General features: G+C 40.3%; 1 protein-coding gene and 1 long non-coding RNA gene across 9 annotated transcripts in view; one reads left to right on the forward strand and one right to left on the reverse strand.

Moving 5' to 3' along the window:
- CREB5 (cAMP responsive element binding protein 5) overlaps nucleotides 1-781 on the reverse strand; it is a 424,373-nt gene extending 423,592 nt beyond the window's left edge. For 2 of the 3 annotated variants that reach the window (XM_085005645.1, XM_085005641.1), the window contains exon 1: nucleotides 564-781. The gene's annotated coding sequence lies outside the window, so the exon portion shown is untranslated. The remainder of the gene's footprint in view (nucleotides 1-563) is intronic. The other variant, XM_085005648.1, reaches the window with a different exon arrangement.
- LOC102167346 (uncharacterized) overlaps nucleotides 753-24,849 on the forward strand; it is a 55,091-nt gene continuing 30,994 nt past the window's right edge. For 4 of the 6 annotated variants that reach the window (XR_014834062.1, XR_014834066.1, XR_014834064.1 and 1 more), the window contains exon 1: nucleotides 20,852-21,106. This is a non-coding gene — a long non-coding RNA (uncharacterized LOC102167346). Of the gene's footprint in view, nucleotides 951-2,706; nucleotides 2,802-20,851; nucleotides 21,107-24,849 lie in introns of those variants that run through there. The other 2 variants (XR_002340315.2, XR_002340316.2) reach the window with 1 other exon arrangement.

Consider the following 24,849-nt stretch of genomic DNA (forward strand, 5'->3'; position numbering starts at 1 on the left):
CACATATATCCCTGAGAAGGCTTCCCTGTCCCTCCTATGTGCACCACTCAGAGGCACCTTTCCCCTTTTTTCTGTCATTCCAGGCTTTTTGCTTTTCTTTACTTTCTTTCTTTTTTTTTTTTTTTTTAGGGCCACACCCAAGGCATATGGAAATTCCCAAGCTAGGGGGTGGAATCAGAGCTGCAGCTGCTGGCCTACACCAGCCACAGCAACACAGGATCCCAGTGGCATCTTCGACCTACACCACAGCTCACAGCAATGCGGGATCCTTAACCCACTGAGCCAGGCCGGGGATCAAACCCACATCCTCATGGATTCTAGTTGGATTGCTTTCTGCCTGGCCACAATGGGAACTCCAGCAAGGCTTTTCTTAACTGAGTTAACACTTGCTAGGTTTCTGGTTAAACCCCTTGCTATGGACCACTGGGAAGTTTCTCTCTCTTCTAAGAGGAATATTCCCCAAGTGTCTTCATTATTTTAACGGATAAAGAGTTCCAAATAAATGGAATTGCAAAATGCATCTTAACACAGCAACAACTACAGCAAGGCTAGCTAACACTTACCAAGCATTTCATTTTCTCTGGGCCAAGGCTTGGGCTAAGAGCTTTAAATGTGTTCTTTCAGTTACTTTTCACAATAATTCTAGGAGGTGGTTGGACCTGTTCTCATTTGCAATGAAGAGATCGAGTCTTAGAGCAGCGCGGAGCTTACCCAAGAGAGCACACCTAGGACACGGCACCACCCAGACCACAGGCGCAGTACCAGGGCCTCCCGGAAGTCCAATGGGACATAGAGCATGCGCGGAGCCCAGGCGCTTGTGCAGAGCGCCAAGCATGCCCACTGTACCCTCCCATCTCATTTGCATTCAACGCTCCTGACGCTTCCCGTGCGCAAAGGGCTGGGGGACCCGAGATGCCAGGGAGTTCGGAGGGTTGCGAAGCCGCTACCAGGTAAGCCTTTTTCCCTGTGCGGCAGGCGGGATGGTGGTGAGGCGGGAGCGGACAGCCCTGAGAAGTCCTGTTTTCCTTTCAGAGCAGAACATTCTTGGAACTCAGAAAAAAGGCAGAGGCGCTCAAAGACACACGAAAAACGAAGCAGCCCTGTCTTACTGGTGTTGGTCTCTGTGTCGGACAACTAACCATTTCCATTGAAAATGATGCCACAGAAGGAAAGGGAAAGACAGAGCAGCTCTTTTCCTTTCAGTCTTTCTTTACTCATGAGTACACAGAAGGCAGAGTATTGGTAGTGTGTGCACACGGAGAAATGAGATAAAAGACAGCTGAGTTCATTTTGTGTAGCATTTCCCCTGCGCGGATAAGAACGAAATACATACGCACATAGGAGCCGGGAAATACAAATTGTGTGAATTCACTGATGCCACGGACGAGTTAACATGTTCACATTCAAAACTGGTATTGCACAGTATAAAGATGAGTGGTAAAATGAGTGCTAATAATATTTTAGTTTTTTTGTTGCCTTGAACGTTAAATAGCAAATTAAAAACACTGTGACAAGTTGAGAGATTGACTGTGGGAGAGAGGAGAACCTTTCTATTTAATATCTTTAATGGCACTTTTCGCCAGTCTTTTGAACAAGAGGCCCTGCAACTTCAGTTAGCACCAGGTCCAAGAATTATGTAGCCAGCCTTAAGTACAGACAAATGATTGATGCAAGCCACCGTGCCCCTGGAGCCAGGCTCAACAGGCTGAGAATAAGGGCAAGCACAGCAGGAGGTCTAGCAGCTTCAGCTTTGTCACTTACGAAGTGTGTGACCCTGGCCAGTTTTTAACCTCTCTGAACTTCAGATTCTTCATCTGTAAAATGGAGCTAATATCAGCATCAACCTGCCAGGATATTGCAAGGACTCAATAAGTTAATATATGTAAAGTGCTTAAAACAATGCCTGGCATATTGCAAAAAAATGTTAGAGCCTGTGATGCCTTAATGAGGTTTAGGGGAGAATTTCATAAAAGAATCCATGTCAAGGCTTAGCACATAGGCGTGTCGCCTAGAATGTTCGCAGCAAATGTCCATTACATATAATTGCAGGTAAGCGGTAATACTGAAGTTCTGTGGATTCGAATGGAGGAATCAATCCAATCTGACCTCAAATTAAGGGCCTTTGTATACGCCACTTGCATTTGAAGGAGTTAGATGAACACATCTGCCCTAAATTTGGGCAGATGTGGGCAACAAAGCAGTTTTACACTGGCTCCTGTTCAAGTTGAAACCATCACAATGATCTCTTCCAGTCTTGACAAATAAATGCATTTTTACACCAGCAGTTGTGTATTAACTCTTGTGTGGTTTAGGTTTTCTGGAATCACTTCTTAAAATCCCAGCAGGTATAGCTTGAAAATGCCATACTCTTGCGGTGGAGGTGAGAGTTCATGTCAGGTCTGCAGTGTTGTTGAACAAAGGGGAGCCTGGTCACTTGGCGAGCTTGGGAGACCTCATCTGGAAAGCCATCAGTTGCTGATGGCTTGACCTGTTCCTTTAGGGTTATTATATTCACCACCTTATAAAATGTAATGTTTTCTCTTGAACTGGGCTGGAAATCAAAAGCTTCACCTATCCCAAAGAATATTAAAGTGTTAACATTCCTATAAAAGTTACTTGTCTTAAGATGTTTCTTTTTATTTTTTTAAAGAGAGACCTGATTAAACAAAAAACTTCTCTCTTTTTCTCTCCTGCCTGGGGATTAAGTGAAAGAGATTGACACCTGCTCTGAATAATGACCCAGAAGAGAAGCGCTGTGTCAGCACACTCCAAAAATTTTAGTCATTTCCTTAAGATCAATGGTAAGTGGAAAGTAACGGTTTTACTATAATTAGGAGTGTTTTATATCTAGGGAAGGTTCATTTAGACTAAAACATTATTGATATCACATAAATTAATATTGAGTGTCGCCTCATATGAACTGATATTTCACATGGAACCTCTTTTTATATCATCGTTAACCACATGTTTAACTCATGTACTGCTGACATGAAAGGTTATTCTCATCTCTTTAGGGGCATTTATAAGTACCTTATTTAAATGATTCTTGAGAATCTCAGTAGCTTTTAAACCTAATTGATCAGCGATTCCTCCTCATTCTTACATGATAGAGAATATTTAAAAACCTGGAAAGTGATTCTCAACCTCATTTGAATCCTGAAAATTGCCCACTGAGAGAGTCAGAAAATATAAAGCTTCCCCATCCCCCACCCTGGTTTTAAAATATTCTCTCTATAGCTTTCACAACAGTGCCCTTACATGAGAATGCAACACAGACAGTACCCTGGAACATTGTGCTGTTTAGAAAAAAACCATCTATTTTCAGGGCTGCTATTGCTATTTAATGCTACGCCAAAGTCTGAGGGGAAGCAAAAAACACTACTACCTGTGAGCACAAACTGTGCTTCAAGCCCATTGTATATTTTATCTCATTGAGTCCTGACAGCTCTGAGTGAAAGATGTTATTACTCCTGTTTTATTGGTGGAAGTATTAAAGCTCAGAGAGGCTAAGTAATTTGACAAGGTCACACAGCTAATAAGTAAGGCAGCTAGGTTTTGAATCCAGTTCTAACTCTAGAATCCCCGTTGTCCATCATATCCTGCTACAGTGGCCTTTATTTCAAGACACTCCCATCTCTCTCATTCTCCGCATAACATTATTTTGTTTTGTTGAGCAACCCATGCACACATATGTACAGCAGAGGCTGAAAGCTGTTGGCCTCTCCATCATCTTTTTGTGGGAGCTGTAACCTTTCATAGGCTGAATCCTGTGTTTGTAGAGAGGAGCAGTAAACCTGTTTGATGAAAATCGGAGGACCCTGAATCACAAGTCCTGGCCGTCGTAGGTGATCCAGGCATGTAGAAGTCCCATTTGTGTTGGGGGGGATTGTGGTCAAGAGAACCAATGGCTGCCCTGAGTATTTATTACGACAGAGGGCTGCCAAACATGACTTTGACCTTAGCCCCACTGAGAATAAAAATCAGCAAAGGCAGAGAAGGTGGGGGTCATTGGCGTGGTGGCTGAAGGGATACTCGAAACACTAAATTTGCCAGAGGAAGACAAATGCAAAGATAGTTAAGATTTCTGGAACCCTATTTATGGCTTTCCTTTCAATAGTCACTCATCTGCTTTCTTTTTATGGACTCAGATCTGGGGGCATGCTACATAAAAATAAAAAGTTTCAATTGGGGAGTTCCCCAATGGCCTAGCAGTTAAGGGTCTGGCATTGTCACTGCTGTGGTTCAATCCCAGGCCCAGGAACTTCTGCATGCCCTGAGTACAACAAAAATAAATAAATATCTAGTTTTACATTAGAATAATGTCTTGAGAAATATGAGAGCTTTCTCTTCTCTTTCTCTCCATAGCCAAAGAGGTCCCTTATGATCTTTTTTTTTTTTTAATGGAAATGTTTTATTGTTTCTGCAGGTTATAAAATTAATATATGCTTGTAAAAACCTTAAGTAACACAAAGGGTTTAAAATAGAAAATAGATTTCTATCTATAATCCCATCTAAAGATAACCACTAAAAAGTTTGATGAATATCCTTCTGGAGATTATATTATACTATAAACAGAAATTGCCTGAATGTGGTCAGACTACATATTCTATTCTCAAACTGCTTTTTCCCATAATTTAGTGTTCAGTTTTACAATGTATTGTGACATCTGTCCAGAGGAATGTTATAATATGGCATGATCCTTTTTCATGGTTATATAAGATTCTGTTGTTTGGGTGCAGTCCCTCAGTTCACTTTGAATGGATATTCCTGTAGTTTCCAATTTGTTGCTATTATAATCAGTGCTATAGTGGACACCTGTTCATGTACTTGTTCACACATATATAAGTACTTTTCACAGAAATGATATTGCAGGGTCACAGGCTATGCATGTTTTAAATGTTGTTATCTCTAGCTTGATAGCCTTCCAGAATGGTAGCACCAATTTACTGTCCAACCCACAATGAGCAGGAGTATCCCCTGTCCCCACACCTTTACGCATAGAGCACCTTTTAAGAGTAATTAAATTCTTACATGAGATATCAAACAGATGCAAGTCTGTCTTATAAGCAAAACTGAAATTAGTGGTTTCTACAAAGAAACCTGCAAATAAAGGACTATATCACAAATGCAGATGTGATAGTATGACAGAATTCATACTATAAATCATAACAACAGCTAACTTTGTCAGCAGTCAGTGTAAGTCTGTCCTACACATCTCATTCAATTAGGATAACCCTGTGAAGTTAGTATTATTATTATCATCCTCTATTCTACAGAGGAAACTGAATTACAGAGAGGTGCAGCAACTTGCCTAAATGACTGACAAGAGGTGGAATTGGGATTCTTTTTTTTTTTCATGTTTTTAAATTGATATATAGTTGGTGTACAATATTATATACATTTCAGGTGTGCAACACAGTTATTCACAATTTTTGAAGGTTATATTCCATTTGTAGGTATTATAAAATATTGGCTATATTCTTTGCGTTGTACTATATATCTTTTTTTTGTTTTCTTTTCATGGCTGCACCTGTGGCATATGGAAGTTCCTGGGCTATGGGGTGAATTGGAGCTGCAGCTGCAGGCCTATGCCATAGCTACTGCAACACCAAATTGGAGTTACATCTGCAACTTGTGTCGCAGTTTGTGGCAACCCCAGATCCTTAACCCACTGAGCAAGGCCAGGGATCTAACCCACATCGTCATGGACACTGTGTTGGGTTCTTAACCTGTTGAGCCACAATGGGAATTCCATGTAGTATATATCCTTGTAGCTTATTTGATACCTAGTAGTTTGTACCCACCCTTGTCCTGCCTCTCCCTTCTCCCCTCTCCCCACTGAAAACCACTAGTTTGTTCTCTATACCTGAAAGTCTGGTTCTGTTTTGTTATATTCACTAGTTTGTTTTACTTTTTAGATTCCACATATAAGTGATATCATACAGTATTCGTCTTTCTCTCTGATATGTATTTCACTTATCCTAATACCCTCCGAGTCCATCCATGTTGTTTCAAATGGCAAATTTTCATTCTTTTTTATGGCTGAGTGGTATTCCATTGTGAGTGTGTGTGTCTGTATGTATTATATCACATCTTATGTATCCATTCATCTGTGGATCAACACTTAGGTCATTTCCCTATCTTTGCAATTGTAAATAATGCTGTTATGAACACTGGGGTGCATGTACCTTTTTGGGTTAGTGGTTTTGTTTTGTTTGATAAAGACTCAGGAGTAGAATTGCTGGATCATATGGTACTTCTATTTTCAGTTTTTTGAGATATCTCCATGCTGTTTTCCAAAGTGGCTGCACCAATTTACATTCCTACTAAGAGTGTAGGAGGGTTCCCTTTTCTCCACGTCCTCTCCAACATTTATTTGTGGTTAATTTTTGTGGTTAATATATAGAACATAAAAATTACTTACCTTTTTAGTCATTTTAAGTGTACAATCTGGTAGCATTAAGTACATCTACACTGTTGTGTAATGATCACTGTCATGTATTTCCAGAACTTTTTCATCATCCCCAAAGGAAACCCTATATATAATAGACAATAACTCCTCATTACCTCTCCTTCTGGAACTGGGATTTGAATTCATGAAACCTGAGGTTAAAGCCCAAGACTTAAATACCAGAGTCTAACTGCTTTGATGGTCCTACCATATTCTCCTTCACTGGGGCATTTGAATTAAACTTGGACTTTAGTGCTTTCTTTTTGTGGGTAGGGCCTTGTGTGATAAAGGAATGGTAGCCATAGAATATTTCCAGAATAATGGGAAGCTCTGTGGCAAAGGTGGGATTGTGAGGGCGCAAGTCAAGCCTTAGCACTGCTGAGTTAGCGTTACTGAACTCACCCGTGGTCATTCTAATTGCCAAACATGAAGACCAGGGTTTTAAACCTAGGCTGATGAATCAGGGGTTTTTTTGTTTGTCTTTGGCTGTTGTTTTTAAAGAGGAACCTTTTCTATCCTGATTCACTAATCCAAAGAACCTGTCAAGGGGCAGCTGTGGCAGGTATGGGCCCCCTTAGGGCAAATCCTCAGTATCCCACAAATGGAAGGAGAGGGAGGTGAGGTATCCTCTAGAGGCTGGCTCCAACCCGAGGTCCAGACAGATGGGGTTCTTTCGTCTCCCCACCTCTTTATGTGGGTCCCACCCTGTGCCAAATTTTGCTTCCCTGAGTAGATCCTTCTGGAATACAGCAGCCATCACTCATTGCATTGTCAAGGGCTAAATGGCTGCCTTTTTGGAGAGGAATCTCACTCTGTAAATCAGCCACCAGGCACTGTTTATCCTACTGATGGATGTCACACATCCACACATATGGGACCTAAACCAAAGCTGTAGGTTTTTTTTCCAGTCCACATTTTAGATGTTTTTCTCTGTGTTTTTGATTTATTACATTACTGTTTAAGAGTAAGTTCTTTTGGGGAAATCATTTTCCATATATTATTTAACCCTCCCATCCAAGACAAGAAAACTTTGCAAGAAAATGTATACCATCGTGGCATTTCAAACGTATTACAGGAGTTCCCTGGTGGCCTAGCAGGTTAAGGATCTGTGACATTGTCACTGCTGTAGCTCAGATTACTGCTGTGATACAGGTTCAATCCCTGGCCCAGGAACTTTCATATGCTGTGGACGCAGCCAAAAAAAAAAAAAGAAAAAAAATGTATTATAAGGTTGTCTGTCTTCATAAAAAGAGATCCAGATTTTTTCCTCTTTTTTCTACTCATAGCCCAGTGAAATTAATAAAGGTAAATAGTCCAGAATATAAGGAGAAGGAGGAGAGGAAAGGAATATAAGGAGGAGGAGGAGAGGAATATAAGGAGGAGGAGGAGAGGAATATAAGGAGAAGGAGGAGGAGATAGAGACCGAGACGGGGACAAAACAGAAGAATACAGAAGTTAGGGTTTCATTCTTACAGTGTTACCTGGTATTCTTCAACTTGCCAAAAATAAAAAAATACTAGAACCCAAGAGTTATGGTTCTGTTTTAAAAATAAAAATAAATTGCAATTAAAATGATTAAACTAAGTAAAACAGACACAGGAAACATTACAGGAAAAATATATTTTCTGCGCACTAAGCCTCTGATCCCATTAAATGCTTAAATAATATCTTCCTGACATCCTGACTATAGAAATAACATGTTACTTTCATATTTATGACATTATGAGATTATATTACTCGCTTATGAAAAAATGTTTAATTTGCCATTTTAAAATGACATTGCTATAGACTAGTATATGTTATAGAATTACATACATATGCTGTACCAGCTAGTTTTATACTTTATTATAAACATCACCAACAGGTGCAAAAATACCACCTAAAATAAAACAAAAGATAATGTGTCTTAGAGCAATAAAAGCATATCTGCCCTGCATTCAAAAAGAAGGGTAAATATATGTATATTCCCATCATCTCACATTCCTCTTTCTAGAGCTTTATCTAACTCTTTCTTGGGCACAGTGCCATATACCCATAAGCTTTTGTATCTTCTGATTAAAAGAAAATAAGGGTAGAATCATGTTTGCCACAGTCTGCTGCCAAAAGTCTATGTCTATAATCCATCATTAAAATGTGACAGTGTATGGCTACAAAGAAAGAAAAAAATCTCAGTTTGTCATGCTCATTTGCAAATGTCTCAGGGGCTGGAGATTGTTTGGCAATCTTGCTGTTTCTAGGTTATTTGTGGAATAACCAGTTTAATTGAGCTGATGATTGCCTTGTGCCTACATTGCTTTTCTGACTTAGATCTTTATTTTCGGCAGTTGGCATCGGTTTGTGCTATGTGGCAAGGGAATGGCATGCAGTCAGCAAGCCCAAATTCCCGAGTCCCAGCCCACCCCTTCCTTGCCCTTGCCAATCTGATTTCTGAGGAATTTGCCTAGCGTTGTTACAGGAAAAAAGAAAAAAATAGAAAAGGAACTCCTCGCCCTACTTTGCAGGCCATTTCATCGAATACCTCCTTTGACTTGACATTCTTGGCCCCCGGCCGGAAAAGAGAGTTTTCTGTCTTCATGGAAATGAAGATGTTGAGGATGCTCTCTGCAATTGGAGCACCTCCTGCTGCATGTGGTACACAGTGTAGACCAACCTGTTGCAACCTGGAGTGCAAGTCAGATATTTGCTCCCCAACAGAGCCAGTTGGAGAAAGACAAGGGTGGGGGGAACCTGGGTTAACACCAGCCTTGTCCTGACATGCACCAAGGCTACAGCAGGAAGGAAAACTGAAAACAGAAACATCAGGAAGATCAGTGAGAAGGCAGGGCCTCTCCTTCCTTTACTTTGTTCCTAACAAATGTTCATCTTCACCCTCTCTAAATCATGTCACTTGAATGAAGACTCTATAAAAGTATGAAGTTCATACTGCAAAGCCAGTGTGGAGAGAAATTGCCCTTGACCACTAATGGAAACGGCCATATCCTGCTTTGGAATGGGCTTGTTCCCCTTGAGAATAGGTGAGTACCCCAAGCTAGTTGAATCTTGGAATCTGAGATTATGATGAGATCCACAGACATCACTGAAAAGGGTTTGTGTTTGTCTTCCATGAGAAAAGTCTAATACAGGCCCTTTTTGAAGGGAAATTTAGAGAATTGTTTCTAGGTATACAGTAAATTTCACCTGAAAACCTCCAAATAGTTTTCTCATAACTCCCTGTCCCCCAGGGAAGTAATTGCAGTCCTTTACTCTTTCAGAAAAGAGAGAAGCTCTATCCTTTCAAAGGAGAAGAAAGATAACTTTGATGAATATTGCCAAATACATAAAAGTCACTCCAATTCAAAAAAAGGTATAAGACCAAGTGTGCTAAAACAAAACAGGAATGTTTGATAATTCTTTTAGTCTTCCTCTACATAAGCAAATAAAAATTGAAGGGTTAGAGGATGAATACCCAAACAGGCTTCTTTTCATGACAAAATTTTGAGCAATAATTCTCAATTCTAGGTGAAACCAAATCAGTTCTGAACCCTCAACTGGCACAGCATATCACTAAATTACAGGAGGCACAGTAAAAAGCAGGTGAAGTTTGTGCCCAATATTAAAAGATGGGGAACTCTCTTCATATGAGTTATATGAAAAGGAGGCAAGCAAGGGCTAGCTTCTAAAGAATATCTGACTGTAAGACTGCATGATTTGTGTTAAGGAGTGGTTTATCTGAAAATTAATATAGCTACTCTAGCTTTTTTTTGGTTAGTGTTAGCATGGTATATATTTCCCCATCCCTTTACTTTTAGTGTCTCCATATTTAAAGTACATTTCTTGTAGACATCATGTAGTTAGATCTTGTCCCTTTTATCCACTCTGACAGTTTCTCTCTTAATTGGTGCATTTGGACCATTCACATTTAAAGTGATTATTAATGTAGTTGGAATTATATCTGCCATATTTGCAAGTGTTTTATTTGTTGCTCTTGTTCTTTTTTTTTTTTTTTTTTTTTTTTTTTGCCTTCCACTCTTTTTCTGCTTTCTCCCCCCACCTTTTTTATTTTTTGTCACCCCACAGCATATGGAGTTCCCAGGCCAGGGATCAGATCCGAGCCTCAGTTGCAACCTAAGCCGCAGCTGCTGCAATGCTGGATCCTTAACCCAGCGTGCCAGGCCAGGGATGGAAACCACATCCCAAACGCTCCCAAGATGCTGATCCTGTTGCACCACAGTGGGAGCTCCTGCTTTCTCTACTTTTAACTATTTTATATGGTTCCATCTTTTCTCTTTCATTATCAATTACACTTTTAAAATTTTTTTATTTTAATTACTCGAATTTTATTACATTTATAGTTGTACAGCAATCAGTTACACTTTTAAGACAAACAATGCGTGGTTTCCCTAGAATGTGCAATATGTGTTCACCTCTTAATTCAAGTTCCACATTAACACTAAACCACTTCATGGGTAGTACAGGCACCTTGGAACAGAATTCCCAGTTCTTACTTCCCATCCCTTATAACTTTGCTTTCCTTTCTCTTATCCATAAGCTATAGCTACTCAGTGTATCTTGGCTGTTATTATTTTGAACAAACTGCTTTCTCTCAGATAGTTGCTTATTTTCAGTTGTGGATGTGGGATTGATGACTTCCAAGTTCTTTACATGTTGGACCAAAAGCCCAAAGTTGACCTTAATTTATATCATATTTACAAGACTAAGAGAGAACAGGTAATTAGGATCTAGCAGAAAGAGTAATGAGACCAGAATCCATCATCAATCAATAGACTATCAGAATAACTAAGAAAAGTTGAAACAAGTTGGCAGGTAGGGGAAATGTCGTGGAGAGAAGGGATGGGGAGAGATGTTTGAAAATCTAAAACTTTAAGCTTGTTGCTTTCTTTATGAAATGCAGAGTCTGAGGAAACAAGGTTTCTGAGAAGAGAGTCAGAGTCAATATAAATAGTTGGTATTATTAATAGTGGCTAAAGACACCACTCCTTTGTGGCTTAAGATGGCTATATTTTATTTATTTATTTATTTATTTATTTTTATTTATTTTTATTTTTGACGTTTCCCGGGCTGCTCCCATGGCACATGGAGGTTCCCAGGCTAGGGGTCAAATCGGAGCTGTAGCTGCCGGCCTACACCACAGCCACAACAACTCGGGATCCAAGCCTCTTCTGCAACCTACACCACAGCTCACAGCAACGCCTTAACCCACTGAGCAAGGCCAGGGATCGAACCACAACCTCATGGTTCCTGGTCAGATTTGTTAACCACCGAGCCATGATGGGAACTCCAAGATGGCTATATTTTAAACGAATAAATGAGTAAACAAAGAAACCGCATTAAGCCTGAATTCACGAAAGCTGAAATTGTGCCATGAGACAGACAAGGTCTGAGTTACGGGACTGAGGTGTTACCTGTACCTAGAAAATCTCTTAGGCACTCACAGCCCCCTTTCCCTGGCCTGCGCCACAGCCATGGCTTCACCAGACCTGTAACCCACTGAGGAAGGCCAGAGATCAAACCCATATCCTCACAGAGACAATGTCAGGTCCTTAACCCACAAAGCCACACAATGGGAACCCCCCAAAATATTTTAAATACACATTTTTTTGCTCACATAATTGTGTTCCAAAAGATTCATTCTATAATAGGTAAGAGCATATTAGTAGTGACAAACGGAATCCCATTAAGATGAGGGAATGAAGAAGGAGAAAAAGGAAAAATATTGTTGAGTGCTTATGTGTCAGGCACTGTGCTAGGCTATTCAGATGAGGTCATTTAATCCTCCCATTGCCCTTTGAGAGAGATGTGATTACTCTCTTAGACGAGAGAACAGTGCCTGATTTCCTACGCCACATGTAAATTGCACTTATTGAAATCCCTAAGAGGTCTAAAGTCTATACCAACACCTATGAAAAATTATGATAAAATTATTATATAATACTACATTTGAACAGAACACCAAATTAGAGCAGAAAAATCAAGTGATGATATAAATATAGTTTTATCCTACAATTTTTAATTAAAAAAATTAAAGCAAGTGCATTAAGGTGCTAAATGAGCCTCCGAGTGAATTGATGTGTGGGGTTTTTTTGTCTATTAAAAAAAACTAAAAAACAAAGTTATCAACAAAGACTTTAAAAATCCAATCAGTAATAAAGCGAATGTGGCAGGAGGCATGCAATGCATACTATACTATCTTCAACCTATCTTTCAAAGAGTTAAAAATGCATAAGGAAAGTCTGGGTTTGACTCCAAATCATAAACTCGACTTGAACTCTGTTGTCAATTGGCAGGGAAAGCATTCCAGACTCTAAGAAACTTTGATTTTTTTTTTTTCTCTTCATAGCATCAAGAAAATGCTGGAGGGCTTATAGGACCCCTGGCATGTAAATTGTAGCCATCAGGAGAAAAGCCCACTGTATTAACAAGTGATGCTTTCGAAGTCATTTTCTTACAGTCCCTTACAATGCTGCCACAGAGACAGAATAAAGATGGGACAAAGAATTCTTCTGGTTTGAAATCACCCAAGTGATGCAGAAGAAAAAGAAGCATTTTGCCAAAATTCCAAGATTAAATATATTAAGGAGAGAGGTATCTGTCACCATCCAAAATAGTTTTGTAAACAATAGTTGCAAGACATCAGAGCCTCTAAAAGACAAGATTTCTTTTCAGTGCCACCTTTGAAGAGTGATCAGGAATGTATTTCATTTCTGGTTTAATAAGGTTATTAACAATTTCTTTTTTTAAAAAAGCAAAGTAACATTTTCTGTGAAGTTTGGCCGATAAGCGTTCATGTAGTAAAGAATTGTGTGCTTTTTTATGAACAGTCTACACAGTAGAATAAAACACTATCTACATGAGCTTTCACACAGCAGAGCAATTAATTAACTTATCTCGGTGAACACTGTTCTCACTGAAACTTATTAAAAGTCTGATTCATCCACAAAGCCCCAGGCAACCATCAATTGCCTCATAATAATACAAAAGAAAAATAAGCTATGGTTATGTTCTCATTTAATATCCTAAAAAGATCCTCTTTGCCCTCTGTCTTTGTTTGAAAATATCTCTATTAAGAGTTTAAAAAAAAAAAAAAAAACTCCCACTTGACATGAAATATGTTATGGCAGGGAACTGTGGGAGTAAATTACAGAGCCTCCAGGATACCAGATTAAGAAGAGAAGCTGGACTTTCTCAAAGACACACAAATCATTCAACATGTAGCACAACAGGGCATACAGTGTGTTATCGATGCCGAGTTCCAAGCACCATTGTTAATACAGACCAGAAGAGGAATTGTTCATTAAATAATAAAGGGGGAGGGGAGGGAATGCTCAGACTCCAGCATTAAAAAGCCTGCAGCAGAGGCACGCTGGTATCACAAGTATTAAAGAGCTTAAGAGTTATTAGTCTGCTTAGGGTTTTGGTTTAATTCAACTCTCCCAAATATCAACCTAACAACTTCTAAGCAGAGACTATAGTTTATGAACCATGTATTTTTTTTTAATATTTGGTATATAGTTGACAATATCAATAGCGCCCTCTACAGGAAGTTTCAGACCCACAATTTGAGTTTTCTTAAATTTGAAAAAGGCTAAGTAAGGTGAACACCATCTGAGAACAAGATGAAAATTGATAAAAATTGAAGAAAAATGTGAAATCCTTATGATGTCTTCATTTCATGGCATATTTAGGAACTTGGAATGAAACAAAACAAAACCACAGCTGGAAGCCTTAGGTTATTCTATATTGGGGTGTGTGTATATATATTGGCAGTGGTGGTTTGTTAACATGTAGTCATTTGAGACTAACACTGAAATCCTAAGGTGTCTTTTTTCTTTATATTGAAACCTTAAAAACATACTGCTTTCCCTATTCCAAGATTTGCTAGTTGCAGTACTCTCCAGTGTCAACCAGATTCCTTTTAATAGTTTACTTTGGGGGAATACATTGATAAGTGTACATACCTTTCAGATTATGCTTATTTTCCTAATATGCGGTAAAGATGCTTAACTTTGGGTTTTTGCACATGAGAAAGTCTTGATGCTGGTAAGATAGGCCTGTATGAATCTGAAAAACGTGGCTGTTTCATAACTACAAATCATTCCTCTCCGTGACCCCTGCTTTCAAATCCAGATTCAGAAGCCAGAACTTGCTTGAAAAAGTTGTTACAGCTAAATTCTCTACTACAGCCTTGGAAGGCAGAGATCCAGGCTTCTTATCTCACAGCTGTAATAATGACCTTGTGACAATGATTTAATCTCACCTTACTTTAGCAAGTTATCACAATTGGGAGGAAATTGATTTCTGATTTCAGAGTTATCTTGAGAGTTACTAGGAGTGACACAACAAATGCCAGCTCTAAAAGCAGCAGCAGTTATTTTGTGTGATCCATGAAGGCATATGAATAAGGAGTTCGGAGGCCGAGTTTTAGTTTCCGCTTTGCTGTGCCTTTTTAAAATTGATGAACTTTTCTGCACTTAGTTTCTTCATCAGAAAAAAAAAAAATTAGAAACTCCTGTTTGGGGAAGTATTTAGAACTGGATACCTAGAAATGCCAGATGAAATATCATAAACATCTCTTTCATAGTCGAGCTATTAAGGAAGGAAGGATAAACAAATAGTTAAACTGAAGAGAGCCGGAGAACAGGTGTTAGCTGAATCCGAGGGTATCCTGTAGGCATTTGCCAATCTTTTTTTTTTTTTTTTCCATTTTTTTTCCTTTTTTTTTTTTTTTTTTTTTTTTTAAGGGAATTTGCCAATCTTTCTAACCAAGAGACTGGAATTTTAATGGCCATCTGAAGCCTAAGCAAGATGCAGACTTGAAACTGATCCTTCATAGAAAACCAAAATAGTGAAGGGATGCACTTTCCAAATTAAACCTTGTAAAAGGAGATAACAAGGAAGTCCTCCATCTCAACCTAGGTTGTGGGTTGGAATATTACATCTTCCCTGAAAATGCAGAACCACAAGCCTGTCCTTAGAAGGTTTGGGGTTAAATTTATGTTACCTGTGCAATTCAGGAAACTTCAAGTCAAGAAGTTAACCCAGGAGTTCCCTTCGTGGCTCAGCAGTTAACGAACCTGACTAGGATCCATAAGGACGAGGGTTTGATTCCTGGCCTCCCTTGGTGGGTTGGAGATTTGGCGTTGCCATGACCTGGAGTGTATGTAGGTTGCAGACACAGCTCAGATCCCGAGTTGCTGTGGCTGTGGTGTAGGCCAGCAGCTGCAGCTCCAGTTCAACCCCTAGCCTGGGAACCTCCATATGCCACAAGTGTGGCCCTTAAAAGCAAAAAAGAAAGAAAGAAAGAGAAGTTAACCCAGTGTGGACCCAGATGAGTAGTGTGACCTGCAGGGCCTGGCAAAGATAAACACAGATTCCCTCTGAGGGACTCCCCTCAACGCAGGTCATGCAGGATTCCTACAGATAAAGCTGAATAGTCTCTCAGAATCCAAAATTATGGAGTACCTGGGGTAACAGGTCCCATGAGTGAGTCAGCAGAAGCAATAACAGCTGAATTAGACCACCAAGAATTTTGAATATTGGAATGGATGGTACAGAATATAAAATAACCAGGTATGAAATGTTAATGAAATAAATAGAGAATAAAAAAACTCAAAGAAAGTAATAATATACTTTAAAACACTAGGCAGATTTGAAAAAGAACCAAATATTTTTAAAACTGATAATATAATTTAAAAGCAAAATGTTTAACTTCATAGGTTAGAATTGAAAAACAAATTGGCAAAATGGAGGATATCACTCAAGAAATTGACCAGAACTCAGGAGAAAGAGACAAAGAAATGGTATTTGTGAAAGAATATTTGGGGAGTTCCCTGGTGGTCTAGCGGTTACGACCTGGCACTTTCACCCCTGCAGCCTGGGTTCTAGGAACTGAGATCCCACCTCAAGCCCCTGCATGCTGCAGCCAAAAAAAAAAGAGAAAAGAATATGTATTTTAAAAATGGAGAATAGAATAAGACCTTTGATGAATGTCTAAGCGAAGTTCAAGATGATTTCAGAGAACATGCCAGTAATAATGACATAGAAATTTGGGGAATGGATGAAAGACATGAATGTTCAGATTCAGAAAGCACAAGTCCCAAAAAGGATAATAAGAAACTCACACTAAGACCCATCACAGTATAGCTGCAAAACAGCAAAGACATAAAGACAATATTGAAAGCATCTGGAGGAAAAAAGGACATTATCCATAAAAGAATAATTAAACTAGCAGCAGACTTCTTCACAGCCACAACAAAGACCAGACTGTAGTGGAATCAAATCTACAAAATGTTTAGAGAAATAATCAAACTAGAATTTTACGACTGGTGAAAATACAAAGGTAAAACAGACATTTCTAAAAGCATCCAGTATATAACCAGAAGATCTTCAATTCAGGAAATTTGAAGGGTAACTATCAGAAAGGATAATGATTGTAGAAGGAAGGTCTGAGAAGCCAGGATGAAAAATAGACAAAAAATACAGATAAGTGGGTGAATCTTAACAAACATTGACAGCATAAAGCAATAATGTTTAAATCAGTAAAGTAGAAAAAGGTGGCCCCACAATAGTGGACAACACTGTTAAGTTAGATGAAAGAGGAGTGATCAGACTTAGCAGATACCTAGATACATACATATGTGTATATAAATATAGAAGTCATTTTGAATGGTGCTCTTCTGGTAGCTGTGAAGGAAGGAAGACAAAGAAATGGTATTTGTAAAAGAATATTTGGGGAGTTCCCTGGTGGTCTAGCGGTTAGGACCTGGCACTTTCACCCCTGCAGCCTGGGTTCTAGGAACTGAGATCCCACCTCAAGCCCCTGCATGCTGCAGCCAAAAAAAAAAAAAAAAAGAGAGAGAGAGAGAGAAAGGAATATGTATTTTAAAAAAGTTTAAAAGAACAATAAGACAGCACCCAGTTTACCCAGGAGCTTTGACCATGAAGCCATAAGTCTCAAAAGAATAAGCTGGAAACTCACTAAACCATATTATATCTTTTGCAGTGCTCATATTCTGTACCTCTTTGGTTTTTTTTGTAATATTCACATTTTTATTCTAAAAATTATAAGAACCTATCTACTTTTCTTTTTATAGCCGCACCTGTGGCATATAGAAGTTCCTTGTCCAAGGGTTGAGTCAGAGCTGCAGCTTGCCAGCCCACACCACAGCCATGCAGCAGCACTGAATCCAAGCTGCATCTGTGACCTATGCCACAGTTTTGTGGCAAGGCCAGATTCTTAACCCACTGAGTGAAGCCAGGGTGGAACTCACATCTTCGCAGACGCTACGTTGAGTTCTTAACCCACTTAGCCACAATGGGAACTCCCTATCTACTCTTGAACTCTTTTTTTTTTCACTCTCATGCGTAAATCTTCTTCCATTGACTTCAAAGGAGAACAACTGAATTTAACAAAGCTGCACAGGAATCATATCTGTGCATATGGTCATACCTATGCTGCAGCTGCAGCAATGCTAGATCCTTTAACCCACTGCACTGGGCCAAGGATCAAACCTGAGCCTCTGCATTGACCCAAGCTGCTGCAGTTAGAGTCTTAACCCACTGTGCCACAGAAGGAACTCCTCTCTCTCTCTTTTTAATCCAACTTAGAAATACAACTCTGGGAGTTCCCTTGTGGCACAGCGAGTTAAGGATCCATTGTTGTCACTGTAGTGGCTTTGATCCCTTGCCCAGAAACTTCTTCATGCCATGGATGCAGACAAAAGTAAAAAAGAAAAACAGGAAAAAAAAAAAAACTGCTCCCAGGTAAGAACTGCTTTCAGAGGACATCAGTACTCTTCGTCTTTCAACTACTTAAGACACATTCATGCAATTTAAAACTAAGTGCACATATATGCTGTGGTGCTGTCTTATCGTTCTTTTAAAATTTGAATTATATATGTTTATTTTTTAAAAAAATACAGGTGTATATAATTAGTGAAAGACCCTTCTCAAAGAAAATAAATGTTAATATTTTTATTATTTCTTAAAGAGAGATTATTTTAGTCTTAACAAGAAGGAAATTTGCAAATTTGAATTTAAATTGATCACAGCAGTCACTGGCAAAGGGTACTGATGTCCTCTGAAAGCAATTCTTACCTGGAAGCAGGGACTCAGATTAACTCTTTTGATTTACTTCAGTAGGAAACATAAAAACTGGAAAATACTTCCAAAGAGGACTTGTTTTGATGGCCTCTTTTTCTCTTTGCGCCAAGTATGCTGTGGCTCTCAAATGAGTGCTATACTGTGTCAAACTTATCTCCTTGTCAGACAATAGCTATTAAAGAGAACATATGTTCATTCATATGTTCCCAGGATATTAATTAAATGAATAGTCTACCTTTTGTATTTTAGCTTAGGATAGGTAACTAGCAGTTTGAGTTCTTTTTTGTTGGTGATCTTTTTTTTTTTTTTTTTTAGGGCCACACCTGTGGCACATGGAGGTTCCCAGGCTAGGAGTTGAATCAGAACTGTAGCCACTGGCCTACACCACAGCCACAGCCATGTGGGATCCAAGCCACATCTGAGACCTACACCACAGCTCACAGCAACGCCGGATCCTTAACCCACTGAGCGAGGCCAGGTCTCCAACCTGTGTCCTTGTGGCTGCTAGTCAGATTCGTTTCCTCTGAGCCTTGACAGGAACTCCTGGCTTCTTTTTTGAAATTAAATGATCCGTTTGCAAATATGAAGATGCTAATAATGCTTATTCATGCCTGGTTATCTGTAGGGTAAGGATGGGAACACTCTCCCTGGAAGCCTACTGCTGCAATACTGGGATAGGCAATGTAATTTTAAGCCCCTAAATTGGTGGTAATCTGTTATGGCAGCAATAGGAAACCAATACAGACCCCACTCAAAAGATGATTGTAAAGCTGTCACAAGTCTGGGCTTTGAAAGCAAATTTGCTGCCTTTTCTTCCTCTGTTATGATATCATACCCTTGTTTCCACTAGCAGTAATGCACACTGGGGTTACCATTGTTAATCCTGCAGTCGTACTTTTCCAGTTAAAGACGGTAGACCTTTGGCCCCTTTTTCATTCCCAAGGTGTCCAGTGGGTGGCCTGTGATGTCCTTCTGCTAACCTTAAACAATATTTCATCCCATCTAACAAGCACTCAGCTCAGATGGTCGTCTGTGCAAATGCCACCAGGAACATCTCCCATGGGACCCAGGAAAGTATTCATTTTCCAAAGAGAAGTAAAGCCTACATTGATAGCATATAAAATAAGGACACCATAAAATGTAAAGAGTGATGAGGTTATTTCACCCTTAAGTTATGCTTTCAGGAAAAAGCAAAATTTAAATCTTAAGAGATCTGTAGGCCCACTTGACACTGCAAAGAAAGAGAAATCCAACTGATGAAATAGATCCTAACTTCCTCCCTCAGCTTCCGTACTCCCCAAATTGCTACCCTTTTCCAGCCGTTTCCATTCTTCTGCTAATTATCTGATCTGGAAGTTTGGGAGTGATATATTTTTTTCTCCCTTTGGTGCAGCCCTTAGGAGACATTCTCATCTTGTCCTCATTTTCTCTGGCTTCCTCTTTCTCACCATTAATATGCATGCACCTGAAACAACTCCTGGTGCCCAGGTCTGTCTCCAGTGGCAGGCTCGCAAGCCTCTCTCTTTGGATTCACACTATACAGTCTGTGCCTCTTTCTGCCTTCCTCACCACACCACTCACTCCACCCTCTACAACAGCCTTCTGCTGCTTCAACCTTAAGTATAAATCCTTCTGCTTAGTTTTCAAAGCCTAACTACCCAGCGTTGTTCTCCACATCTCTCAACATTCCTTCCCTCTTCGGGACCGCCAGGCACTTCCCAGTGATTCATAAAATTTCGTTTTCTGCTTGGTAACCCAGGAGAAAGGAACTAGGCTGAATAAGACATTGACTCCTTTCTTTGGCAAGTGTAGCTTCGTGGGGATGGGGTGTGGGGAGCCAAATAAGCTAATCAGCATTTCAGGTGCTGTTACAAACAAGAGCTGTGAGCACACCAACAGGGGCTAAGGGATTGATTCTTCAGGGGGAGCAGGGTTGGAAAGGCTTTGGAGAGCAGGAGATGATAGAAAAATGAAAAATGAGTTGTCATTCTGAGAAGTGGCTATTTCCCAGAACATCCTGCAATGAGCAGCAGACTCTGTCAATGTTCATGCGAGTAATATAATAAGGCTACCAACCCTTTCGAGTCAGACCCCGGTTAGGGTCCTCCCGCCCAGTGTCACTCACCACGCCAGTTAGCACAACACCGGGTTTGGTTCAGAAGCAAAGGAAAGTTTTATTCTTTGATCGCAGAGTAGCGCTGTGCAAGCCAGCACTGCAGACACACGCTCGTGCACAGGCCGCAGGGAAGGGGCTGCCGCTTAACGTTCTCGGCTGTGAAGAGGAGGGCGGAGCTCTCGCGAGACAGGCGGGGCGCGCGCAGCGTCTCTGCGCGCGGCCCGCCTGCCCGCCGCCATCTTGGATTGCCGCGCGTCTGGCCCCTTGGCGGTTTCCTGCTGGCACCTCTGGCCTGAAGGGCCTGGTGCGAGGCCTCTATAGGCGGCCGCCTGTGAACTAGTGGAAGTAGACCAGGCACAGAAAAAGAGGTTAGGCCTTACCACCTGGATTCCATCTGACTTTTCCTGGGGACCCCCGATGGGCTTTACCAGTCATAAAAGGTAGGCAAAATACGACCACCACCGGTTTCCTCCCTGGGAGAAAATACTCACCTTGGTACAGTTCTGTTTTGTACTTAGGTGTAACTATTACTTAAGAGTAGGTTATAGGTGGGTTAGGAAAGCGTCAGATTGATTTGGAACGGTCAGCGCACCCATGTAGCTCATTCTGCTGCGGTATATGTGCTTTTCCTCAACCACGCGTAGAGGAAAGTTCCCGGTAGTTTTACATCGCTCTGCAACTAGGCAGATACACAGCATGGGTTTGAAAACTAAGTTTTTGTCTATTAATTCTGCCAATATCCTGTATCAGCTCTATGGGAAATCAAAGTCTGAAACCTCTGTCATGTTTTGAGGAGCTCTGGGGAAAATACTCCACTTCCCAACCATCTGCAAGTTGTCTTAAATTCTACTGTTGCTTTCCTCACCATTAACATGGGGCAATAACAGCAGTAATTCTAAGCCCTGGACACCCTCATCTCAATTAGCATGTTCCTCTATTCCAACTGGGAAGTGAAAGTGAACTTCAAAAGAATAAAGACAGGCCAAGATTCTAGCTTGAGAAAAAGGATGCCATGGGAAAAAAAGGAAGTTTTTGGAACCAGGGTGAGATGAGGCTCTACAGACAAACATTCTGCTCTATAGTTTTTCTAAAGCCTAGTTCTGAAAATCTAGCTAAAAACCAAACTGACTTCGTGGCAGGTGCATAGGAGGCTTATTGAATAACCACCACTTACTAGTATTGGGCATTTTCACAAATATGATCTCAATCCTCATAGCAACCCCATGAGGTAGGTATCATCGTTCCCTGATTTTATCAGAGGTAACAGATTCAAAAAAATTATGTGAGCCAAAATCACACTGCCAGAAAGAAGATCCAAAAATGGCTACTGTTCCTCCAGTGCCAGCTCCTGCTAAAACAAGTGGCTCTGCAGCCGCGGACAGCACAGCTCCAGGCCAAAGTTTCCTCCAAACAGTCCATTCCCCACCCCACCCCAAGGCATGATGCCCAAGATGTTCCACTAGTTTCTGACTGCCTGATGATGTTTGAGTTCTGTTTCTTCCAAGTGCCAGAAATGGCTGTGAAATTTGCGTTTTAACCTCCAGAGTGGTATTCTTCCTTGGTTCTTTTGTAGCAACCTAGCACTGTTAAAAGTAACCCTTGTATGAGCCATCCTGGCTTGAAGGCATTCATGGTCTGTTCTGCAGGCCTGCTCACTGTCTGAGGGGGAGTAGAGGGCTCAAAGCTTTCTGCATAGCTTACCTGCCAACTCCTGCAGCTTTAGAGAGCTTTAACTGGCTTCAGACCAGATATTTTCAGGGTCAGTAGCACTTGACAGGGCAATCTTTTTTTCCAAGAGAAATGAAAGCCTAAAGCAGTGGATTTCAAACCTTAGAATATATCAAACTCACCTGGAGGGTCTGTTAAAACACAGATTCCTGGGATTTTCCTTTAGGGTTTCTGATTCAGTAGATTGGCGTATTGGAGCTGATTGGAGGCTTCAGAGTTGAGAGTAGTAGGGTGGGGGATGAGAATTTGCATTTTAACAAGTTCCAGGTGATGCTGATGCTGCTCGTCTGGACTCCACTTTGAGAACTGTTTGCAGAGATCAGTGTCTTGATATTGGCTACATTAGAATTCCCTATAGAGCTTTTAAAAATCCTGACACCCATCCACACCCAAGCTAGTAATCCATGTTTCTGAGGATAATATCTGGACACCAGGATTTTAAAACTTACAGGTGATTTCAGTTTGGGAACCATAGGCTTGGGGTCTTTGAGAGCCAAGCCTTGTCCTTCTGGATAACCCCTAAGGGTTGAGCAGAGGAAGCATCCTGACATCTGCTTTTTCTAACAGAAGAGAAAATGTTTATGATTCTTAGTGGAAAAGCATTTAGCTGTTCTAGACTTAAAAACAAAATAAACTGTAGCTATCTTAAAGATAATAGCTTCCAGAACCTTAAAGAACATTAAGAGTCAACAGGGAACAAAACGTAATAAATTCAGTTGCTTGGGGGGGGGGCAAATGGCTTAAATTGGTGGACAGAACATATTAGGGGGGAAGGTTGTGTCTTATCCAGCTCCCTGGCGTCACATAACTTTATCCTTTAACTTCATGCATCATTATTCATCATCACCTTTTATTACTGTGGCTCAGCTTACTTAAAAGCCTGTGTTATCTCTCATTTTCAACCCAATGTAAATTTAATTTTCAGCGAAGCCTTTGTTAAGACAATTGTTCCAGTTTTCAGAAAGATGTTAGAGAATGGAGGAAGTAGATTCCAAAAACTGCAGCCCTGTGGGTTTGATGTTAAATCTCTGGCAAAACTGTGGAACAAACTATTTAAAGACATGAGAAGGGATTGCTGGGAGCCAGTATAGGTTCCCGAAGTCCGTCTTTCACCAAACCAGTCACATGTCCCTTTTTGACAGGTTTACAGGTCATGGCGATCAGGGGAATATCATAGACAAAAATATATCTTAATTTCAGCAAAGAATTTGACATCCTGTGGACAAGAATGACATGAATGACAGTACAGTTGAGTAGATTTGTAGCTAGTTGAACAACTTTACCCAAGGAATGTTGACTGCTTAATGAATCGCTGCCTCCCTGAAGGGCAGTCACAATGACAGACGCCCAAGCACAATCTATGGCTTATCCAGTCCAAAATTTCAATTAATGATGGATGAAGACACAAAGGACATGCTTATCAAAACTGCAAATATGACAAAGCTGGGAGAGAATCCTAATTCAGTAAATGTCAAATGAACCGAGAGCAGCAAAAGGTCTCAATAAACTCAAAGGACAGGCTAACATGTATAAGAATAAACTTAAAAGGGATAAATGTAAAACCATCCATTAAAAAAATCAAGCACAAAAGTGTGGGAGATTAAGATTGAGTGACAGGAGATTGAGATTAAAAAATGGTTTTATGAGAAGAAATCCCAGGATTTTTGAGTTACCATGGCGTTGGTACAATCTAGTAGGTCTTAGATCTCTTTGAAAATCTGTGAATGTGTAGACGAAAAATATTGCCTGCCATTTCAGTAAACAAAGAATGATGCCCGACATCAAGGCATCAACGACTGCAGCTGCCCTCCCCCCAACCCCCACAGATGGTGCACCCTGAGGGGAATTCAGAATGGAGAAAAACAGGAAACTGGCCCAAGTTAATGAAAATGCATATCAAATGAATAATTTCAATGATCCTAGATTCTTGCATCTTCTCATACAGAGAAAAGCACTAAAATCATTAACTTGAGATGTCTGTCTTTTATGATCAGCAGTAAGTTCAACTACATATTTGTTTTCCTGTATATCCTGGTTCCTCCCTTGCCTCTTTGAAACAGTTCCTCAGAGCTGAGAGGCCTGTTTCCCAGGCTATAGTCCTCAGTGAGCTTCCTGGATGTCGCAACATTTAGGTTGTGCAATTTTGTTTTGTCTTTTCAGTCGACAAAAGCTAAAGACTATCTCATAGACACATGCCCATAGTTACGATATTTTGTTTACAATTTCACCTTGAGCCCATCTGTGACCCCCAGGGGTCACAGACCCCAAGATAAGAATCCTTGAATAGTATAATTGGGCCACATAAAAACTACAGCAAACTATGTGCTTTTACAAAAGTGTACTATCAAAACAATGGCGATAATAGCCCCAAAGGGCTTGCTCATCTTCATTATAGTCTTCAGTCCACAGTATTCAGCTGAATGTAGAGACTGAAAAAAAGCTGGAATATACAAAT

Source organism: Sus scrofa, chromosome 18 (assembly GCF_054392235.1).
Source record: "Sus scrofa isolate SSC_HxYL_T2T_F1_AM1 chromosome 18, Sscrofa_HxYL_maternal_Yorkshire_Landrace_v2.0, whole genome shotgun sequence".
In the NCBI taxonomy this organism is placed as follows: domain Eukaryota; kingdom Metazoa; phylum Chordata; class Mammalia; order Artiodactyla; family Suidae; genus Sus; species Sus scrofa.